This window comes from Labeo rohita, unplaced genomic scaffold (assembly GCF_022985175.1).
Source record: "Labeo rohita strain BAU-BD-2019 unplaced genomic scaffold, IGBB_LRoh.1.0 scaffold_395, whole genome shotgun sequence".
Classification (NCBI taxonomy): domain Eukaryota; kingdom Metazoa; phylum Chordata; class Actinopteri; order Cypriniformes; family Cyprinidae; genus Labeo; species Labeo rohita.
This window is the reverse complement of record NW_026129313.1, coordinates 46,284-56,061: the sequence shown is the minus strand read 5'-3', so window position 1 is coordinate 56,061 and position 9,778 is coordinate 46,284.

The following is a 9,778-nucleotide window of genomic DNA, read 5'->3' as shown; positions in this document are numbered from 1 at the left end:
CAGCACCGGGTGGATGTTTTCCCGCGGCGGGGACACGGAGATAAAACACCGGTGTCAGGGCCAACCAGCCGAAGCCACCGGTAACATTCCCTCGATCTTCCCGCACTGCCAAGCTCCGGTCGATCTCCACACCTCAGCGGCGGAGAATCCAGGTGAGTCCTCAGCCTGACATGTAACCCGCCTCTCCGACTGCGTCTTCTGCGGCGCTTTCTGCCTGATAGCAGACAGACAGGACGTCTCAGAGGAGGAGGAATTGATGTCAACAGTGGCGGTGGTAGTTTGAAAGACTTGGCGTTTGGGAGCCCAATTGATGCAAAACGCAATTCCAGCAACGTAGTCCGATCATAAACTATAGCCGGTGAAACGACAGCTAAAACAAACAATAAAAAACAGAGTAGCAAATGGCACGCCAAACACAGCGGCGCCATCTTGAAAATGCAGTGTAATTATGTATTTTTATGCGTCCTCTGTAAGCGCCATTTTTGAATAGTATGCATGTGCAGGGAAACCTGGAGTATGACGTAAGAGGGAACCCGTGATGAATCAAACATCAAATAAATTGAAATGACAGAGAACAAAAAATATTAAATTAGTCATCAGGTGCCATGATCAATATAGCTGCATTTTAGAGATCTCTAATCAGTTAAACAGCAGAAGTTATTTTTCCTCCACAGTGTGTGATGTCATTAACAACAGCCCTATATTGTTGAACTAATGTGGTTCAAATGACAGAGATGCGACCGTGTTCGGGAAACAGTTGTGACTAACTAGTTCATTTCCACAACAATGCATGGAGGTTAATCAGCGAGTTACGTCGTACAGGAAACACACCCCTGGTCTGGGGTTAGGCTAAGTTCCTCTAACACTGACAAATAGGAACGCATTGACACTGACTCTCTCAAATGCAATTATTTGGCTTTATTATCAGTCCAGAAATAAAAGTATATATTGTGCCGAAGATTTAATAACTTTGTTTTAAGATTTTAAAAACATTTTAACATGCAGCCTTTCCCTCTGGTTTTACCAGCTGTACCTTTTATGGTTATTAGTAAAACATTAAAACATTACAATCTAAAATTACTCTTTAAAGCACAAACACCAAATTAAAAATGAAAATAAATAATAATGAAAATAAAATAAATTAATGCTAAAAAAATTAACTGGTAAGAGGAATAGACATTAACTCATTTAAGCTTAGTAATTAGGACTGTACTAGCTTACATTTGATTTACCCATCACAATAGTCCCTTTAGAGTAACTGCTGTCATGAAAATACACTTAGTTGTAGGTTTAAAATTCTACGTGAGACACAACATCTCAAATGCACTGAACAGCACAAATGTATTAAAGCTCAGTCACTCTGGCTTATGCTAGGAAACTAAGTTTCCCAATAATGATTGATCTTAGCGCTTAAGAGCATTTTCTACGAGTCATTTTGCGAACATTTGTTATTGTTTCACCTGCGTTTCCCAAAAATGCACTTAACACAATTGCATGTAGCCCATCTTTAAGTGCTACTTAGGAGTCGCTATCCGTTGGTCAAGTGCTGAAATGTTCACGCTGTAGAATGGCTCATCATTGTTGCACATGCTGTTATAACAATCCATCTAATTTTTGATTTCCGTTTCTTCTTCTACTTGTGTGAATGTATATTCAACTCGAATAACAATTTCTTCTTGAGCAAGTTTAAAAACATAAATTAACTGGAAATGTTGTACTGTAAAAACACTGTCTTGCTCCAATCTCGCATAAAACAAATTCTAACAGTCCTTGCCGGAAATGACATCAGCATCATTTTCAATATTTATATGAAACCTTAATTATTTAAGTAGAATTATTTATCACTTTCTTTATTACCAATTGCTTATCTCACATCAAAATAAATAAATAAATAAGTAAATAAATAAATAAGATCTTACATTTATTTTTGAAAAGTTTAGCCTAATTATCTTCACCTGATGTGCATTTGCTAATAGGAGAAAAATTTAAATAAGCACATACCTAGGGGTGGAGACACTAGCAAAATGGCTGAAACCAAAAAACAAAGAAAAGACATTTTTCAAAAAGAGGAAATTAATATTTTTTTAGAGGAGGTGGAGCTACAAAAACATATAATTTTCAGCAGGTTTAAGGGCAGTCATACAAATAAAGAAAAACAAAAAATCTGGGATGATATTGCTACAAAACTTACTGCAACAAGGGGGATTAAAAGATCAGGGAAGGAGGTCAGGAAGAAGTGGCAGGACTATTCAAGCCTAGCTAAAAGAAAAAGGGCACTGCAGAGGACAACAATTAATAAAACAGGTGGTGGGCCTAATGACGCCCCCGTTCTTACAGCAGCAGAAGAAAAGGCACTGTCAATTCTTGGAACAACTGCCTCAGATGGGATTTGTGGTGGTATTGACCTCCATGGAGGAGTAGGGTTGCGTCAACCTGAACCTGAGCCAGGTCCATCATGTTCGCAAGAGCAATCAGGTTCACCTCCTATTGACAGACACCTACCATCTCCCAGTCCTCCCAACAGTCCATCCATGCCCCAGCCTCCATCTTCAATTGTTCAGGCTACAGCCACAACACCTCAGCGATTTGAGAATGTCTGTGGTTGTAGTCAGGACTTAGTACAGCTGGAGCGAGAGAAACTAGATGTTCTAAAAGATATCAGACAATCTCTTAAAGAGGCCAATGAGATGAACAACAACTTTCAGAAGCAAATCATTGAACTTAAGAAGGCCAAGCTGGCTTTGGAAGAGAGGAGACTTTCACTGGAGGAGATGAGATTTGCAAGGCCCTCCATTTCAGTGCCAGTTATCTTGCCAGATGAGTCAGGTAACATTGTTCAATGTTGTTTAATCATGAATAATTATATATGTTTTAATATAATATGTTGTGCAACATGAAATATTCTTTTCCATATGTACACTCATCACATTTTGCAATGTCTTTTGCAGATCCTGGGGAACAAACTACAAACTTGAATCAATAAAAACTGTTTAAATGCAATGTTTTGATGTTTGTTAATCCACTCAAAGCCTAAGGCTCAATGAAATACTATAAAGCAGAAGAATTCTTATTATAAGTGTTTCAAATTTAAATAGCTACTTGTAGTACCTTTTTTTTAAAAAAATAAATAAATAAATAAAAATAAGCATGCAAGCTCTATGGGATAGTTTCACAGACAGGGCCAGGATTAGGCCATAGTTCAATTAGATTTAAGTAATTTTTTATAAATGTGCCTTAGAAAAAAACATTACTGGTGTCCATCTTGAGACGAAACAAAGGGACTGATATATTTTAAGATCAGTCAGTGCAAGTGTCCATTAGTTGAAAAAGCTCAGACTCACATTTAAGTCTGGACTAGGCTTAAGCCTTGTCTGTGAAAAGAGGGTATATATTTTACTAGTGCTTGAGTCTTGAGGGTGTGTGTGGCAATATAGTATTAGGGCCTATCTATTAGCCTATCCATATAGGTGCAGAAAAATGTTTAATGTGCACATTCTTTAACAGCACTGTTTTATATAAATGTACTCTCCATATACATTTATAAAAGCACAACCTTTGACCATTATGAACCTAACAAGAGAATAAATTCAGGGAAGAGGTAATTAATGCAATTTCTAAAATCAGTGATTCAGTTTCTTCAAGTGGGGCCTTCTGCAATTAGTGAAATAGATGACAATCAGTGTGTGACATGTGAATATTATCACAGCCTGAAAAACTTTAATCATATGGTTCCTGTGAGCAATTTTAGGATAGTATATAAACTTCAGTAGTCTTGCAGAGGAAATCATGGCTGCACTACAGCGAGTTTTCCAGCTGAGAGTGAGGCAAAGAGAAAGGCGAAGACAAAGACAGAGACGACCACAGAGTACACTATGTACTATAAATGCCTTCATCAGGCAGCATCAAAATCCTCTGGATATGCTTGATGATATGGCTGTGATTGACAGATACCGTCTGCCACGAGGAGAAATAGTCCAGCTGCTCAATATCATTGGGCCTCAGCTGATGCATGCTACAAGGAGGAATTTTGCCTTGTCCCTTGTCCCTTGATGTGCAACTCTTAGCTGCTCTGAGATATTATGCAACAGGCAGTTTTCTTCAGGTACTTGGAGATGGACTTGGACTAAGTAAACCATCTGTGTCCAGAGCTGTACAAGCAGTCACCTATGCACTGCTTCCACTTGCGGCTGAACACATCCAATTTCCAGCATCAAGACAGGCCATCTCAGACATTCAGGAGTTTTTTTTAACACATTACCATATACCACAAGTCATTGGAGTCATTGATGGTACTTTAATTCCCATCAGTACGCCTTCTGTGGATGGCCATACATATATATGCCGCAAAGGTTATCCAGCAATCAACTGCCAAGTAATCTGTGACCATAAGTGTTTAATCACAGACATTGTTGCAAGGTGGCCTGGGAGCACACATGACTCCTATATCTTTACCAACTCATCTGTGGGTCAAGAGGCCCAAAACTCAAAAGGACAGTGGAGGCTGCTTGGTGACAGTGGATATCCATTGAGGCCATATCTGTTCACCCCTTTTGCTAATCCTGTCAGTAACAGTGAGGCACATTTCAATGAGGCTCACCGTGTTGCCCGAAGTATTGTGGAGCGCACTTTAGGAAGGTGGAAGCTACGCTTTCGTGCTATTCACAAGTCCAGTGGTGGTCTTCTCTTTGTGCCACAAAAATGCTGTGCTGTAATAACAGTAACAGCTATGTTGCACAACATTGCAGTGAGGGCAAGAGTGCCCTTGGACATCAGGGAAGAAGATGAAGAGGTGGAGGAAGAGAATGAAGTTGAGATGAGGCTTCATGATGATCAACCAAGACATGTTCAATACATGGCTGGGTTTCATGCACGCCAGCAAGTCATTAACACATTTTTTGGAGTTCCTCCCTTATTTGTGTCATCTTTAAAGCACATTAAATATTTTCTGTTAAATACAGCATTTGTACTACCCTTGAAATATCCATATACAACAGTGTACTTTTTTTTTTCATTCTAACATTTATTATGTCATTTTTATTTTATTTCTTTATTCTGTATTATTTCTATATTGAATTGTGTAATGAGTAGAAAATAGAAATGAATAAAAATATACGTACAAATAAAATGAACAATGACTTAAAAAGAGAAGTAAATTTTAGGTGCAATTTGCCGGTTGTCCAGCAGGTGCCCTCATAACTCTGTCTCCTTACGATGCACTTAAGGCTTTATGATTACTCCAGAGCACTCGTAGATCTACAAAGATTTTCAAGTAACTACTTAACAAAGTTACTATGTTTTTGGGATTGTTAATGCTGCTATATTAGAGTTGTCCTTTCAGTAGAAGAGATGTAGAGCTACTCTTCATGTTAAACATCAGCTTCATCACCAAGTCAAAAAACATTTTTAAATATTTACAAAAGATCTAATACAGGGGTTGATTGCTGCCAGCTTTGCTTTATCCAAATTAAATTTCTCTTAGAAAATAAGGAGTAACAACAGTAGGCTACTTTCATTTACACTGATCCTTATATGAATCATATAAAAGTTTGAAAACATGTTCACAAAACATTAGAATGAAATGGTACAATCATGTAACCCCTATTTGTCCACATTTAATCATATTTGTGTGTCATAATAAAGTTAGTATTTTATGCTTAAGGAAGTGACTTTGACTTTGAAAGCTGAAGTTATCAAAATGAAAAAATCATACAATCAGGTGTAAACGTTGCATGTAAAACAATCTGCTTTCACTTGTATTTTGTCAGGAAGGTTGCCAAACTTGTTTGCTGAACTTTAAAAAACAAAACATCTTCATCATCATAGTTTATCTCAGTCTGTGAGAGTTGACTAGAGGCTGTTTTGATCCAGTTTTGGGTAACATTTTATAATGACAATGAGTCATTTAAAAATGTTTTAAAATTGTCAAATAACATTTACTAAACATTAAAGGAAAGGAAAGGATGTGTGGCTAAGTATGGTGACCCATACTTAGAATTTGTGCTCTGCATTTAACCCATCCAAGCGCACACACACAGTAGTGAGAAGTGATCAAACACACACCGTGAACACACATCCGGAGCAGTGAGCAGCCATATTGCTATTGCTGCAGCGCCTGCGGAGCAGTTGGGGGATTGGTGCCTTGCTCAAGGGACTCACCTCAGTCGTGGCATTGAGGGTGGAGAGAGTGCTGGTTATTCACTCCCACCACCTTCAATCCCTGCCGGACCTGGGCCTTGAACCCACAACCTTTTGGTTACAAGCCTGACTCCCCAACCGTTAGGCCACCGCTACCCCCATTAATGTACATATGTAGATGATTACTAAGTGATTGCTAATTTGCCACAAGTGGTTTAAGTCATCTGAAACAGTTTTTGTAAATCATGAAATTATCATGTTATTAGAATATGATTAATAATTATTCAATTTATTATAAATTATGTTTTCATACATTTGTTTCTATAACATTCATTAACATAGCATCATAATATTTGATCAAGCTTTTTGATGCTAAAATTGATTAAAAACTATTTGTGAGCAATTCTGTAAATCAAAAATAACACATCCAAGCTGCACTACAGACCTATCTAGTGGACGTTTCATTAATCTGTTACAGGCATGCAGACAAACCTGTTTTACACACGGCACTCAAACACAGAAGCAGAAAACTATTTCAGCTTGTCAGTTCAGGGAAAGAGCTGATCAGACAGTGATAATGTGATTCAAACTTTGCTAAAAACTGACCAAGCAGCAAGGGTTCTTGAGTCTGCCCCACAGAGAATGTGGATGACCTTAAAATCAGGGATCCAGCAAGTTCTGACTAACAAGTCTGAAACAAACTAACTGACTTCTAACAAAGGATGCTTTTATAAGATGGTTCAACATTGTCAACTTTAAACAAGAAAAAAGATCGACTACATAATGCATGTGACTATCACAAGAAGAATCATAAGGAAGCCAAAGAAAAGGGGATTGACGTCCCCCACCCAGGACACTCTAATGATTTCAATTACCTACTAAAAAAAAAAAAACTTTGATAAGAAATGGCAAGTCATCATGGTTAGAGGATTGAGAAGTATATAATATGTTACAAGTGTGTGTGACTAAAGAATACAATATGATGCTTAGAGTAGTATATGTGATTAAAGTAGACAGAAGTATTGTACAACTTTGCTAAATATGTTTTTAAAATGAGTAGTGTAACCTTTTACATTTGATTGGCTTATTTTATTTTGATGAACAGGTTGCGATTTCAAGTACGCTAGAACTGATGTGTATGTGTATATTCATGATTTTTTTCTGTTCATAGATTTGCTTATATTTAGGATTATGTTGTTTTATTGTTATGTAACACTATCGCCTTCACCCAAAGGCCTTAGCTATATAACCAAAAAATAAATAAATTTAAGGACTAAGGGTTAAGGGCTAGGCAAAAGAAAGTCTGGTCCCAGGGCAGATCACAAAAGCTTGGAATCAGATAGCTATGTGATTCCTTTAAGGGGATATGGCCAGGTGTCTAGGTTCACCATATTGCCAGACCCTGGCCTGTCACCTAGGGGAACTAATAGATCCACTGCTAAATCTTCCAGGGGGCTACTCATAGGATCTCTCACCAGCTTCCTCAAATTGGTAGCAAATACCCTCACAGTCAGATGGAAGACTTTAATGGTATCACCAAAGATACATATGAAGAGAGGGAAAACCCTGTAGATCAGGGGTGTCAAACTTATTTTCACTGTGGGACACTTCAGCGTTATGGCTGCCCTCAACAGGCTGGTTGTAATTGTAAGACTGTACAAATGTCACTACTCCTTAATATACTGTTAAATAACTGTCTCTTTATTTTATTATTACTTATTTAAGTTACAAATATTGTATATGCATTTGCATAGATGTAAAAATATGTTATTGCTTTGTTATTATAACATAAGTCCTTTTAATTTATCAGGTTAAGAAAACCACATTACTCCAGAAATTACTCCATAAGTAAATAGCAAAGGCAAATATCATAAAACAGATGTCATTACATTAACTTTGTTAAAAACTTTGTTACATTTCAGAGGGGCAGAATTATGGTACAAAAATAATTGCGAGCTGCTAAGGATGTGTGACAGATATCCCATTAAAAAACAAACAAATGAACCCAGTCTCATGAAAATGTGTATCAACAGCAGAGGTGGGATCAAGTCATTGTTTTGCAAGTCACAAGTAAGTCTCGAGTCTTTGCATTCAAGTTTCAAGTCAAGTCCCAAGACAAGTCCCAAGTCAAGACAGGCAAGTCCAAGTTGATTTGCAAGTCCTACACTTTAAGTGTTGAGTTGTAAACAAGTCATTAGTGCTGTTTGCCCAGATTAGTGTCTCTGTATTAATTACTACAGTAAATTTAAAATTAATAATGTTCTTTAATAAGTATAATTATAAAGATATAATAATTAGTGGTGCTTCATGGAGGAATAAATCATTGTTTGTGAAGAAATATAAGCCTAAGTGAATGAATAATTTATTTTAATTTTATTTTAATTTATTACAAGTCCACAGTTTCATTTGTTAATGGTTCAGTGATTTTAATGAACTGAGTCAATTATTTAATAACTTGCTAATACATAGTACAGACTCTGATTTATCACCACCTACTGACGTAGGTCTACAGAAATAGACATAGTTTTATTGACATGATTGCCGGGTATTATTTATAATATTTACAAAAGATTGATGGTACTTCAAGTCCTAAACTGATAGGTTGATAAAGATACAGACTGTTAATTACTAGGCAAAGAGATACATGAAATGAAGTGGAAAAGTAATCTATAAGAATAGTTATAATATATGCAAATGTTAAATAAAAAATTAGAAACCATCAGTGAATTGATTTAAAATTATTTTATGTTTTAATATAGGCTATTCCTTAAACAAATATTCATAATAACAAATTAATCAAATTTCATGCTGTCACAGAGACGAGCGCAATAATAGTCATAATCTATTTTAGTCTCTGTTGTTCTTCAAAATAAAATTTTAATATTGTAATAAATATCTTGACTTTACAATTATATGTCTCTTGGCCACAAGTAGCCAAACCGAACATGTCTGGCACCACCCCATCAGGGTTTAAGAAATGAGGTATGCAAAAGCTGTAGCTAATCAGATAAACAAATATATGTAACTAAATGTATTTTCTGTTTTAAACAAGTTCATAATGGTCACAGTTGATGGCTTGGTTTAGGAGCTATACGTGCGCTATCATGTAGTAACCTGTCAGATATACAACACCTGAATTCATCCATTTCTTCTGAAAGACATGAAAGTGAGTGGCTGGTAAACAGGAAGAATAGAGTGAACTTTATATGTAGGCTACATACAAGCTTTAGACGTACTGTTTGAAAGGTTTAGCCTATTATTAGGCTACTACTGTTTCAGTTTACATCAGTGTTTATTCTTCTTCTTATTGTTATAAATGGTTTGTAGTGATTATGTGCATTTTAAATGTATAAAAGATTAAATATCCTAAACATTATGTGGATGAAAACACTAAGAAGCACTCACTTAGTGAGTTCCTCTCTGGCTCAGTGCCAAAAGCTGTGCTAATCATACCAGTGTGATCATACGCTTCAGTAACCAGCCTACCGAACAGAAGGGCCGCATTAAGACCTCACTGGGCCCCAGGGCTATGACTTACTGCAGCCCCCCTCCCCAACACAATAATGATATATATACATAGCATTTTTGTCCTATGTAAATTTTTGCAATGAAATTTCATTATTTTTGCTATCAGTTTCAATAT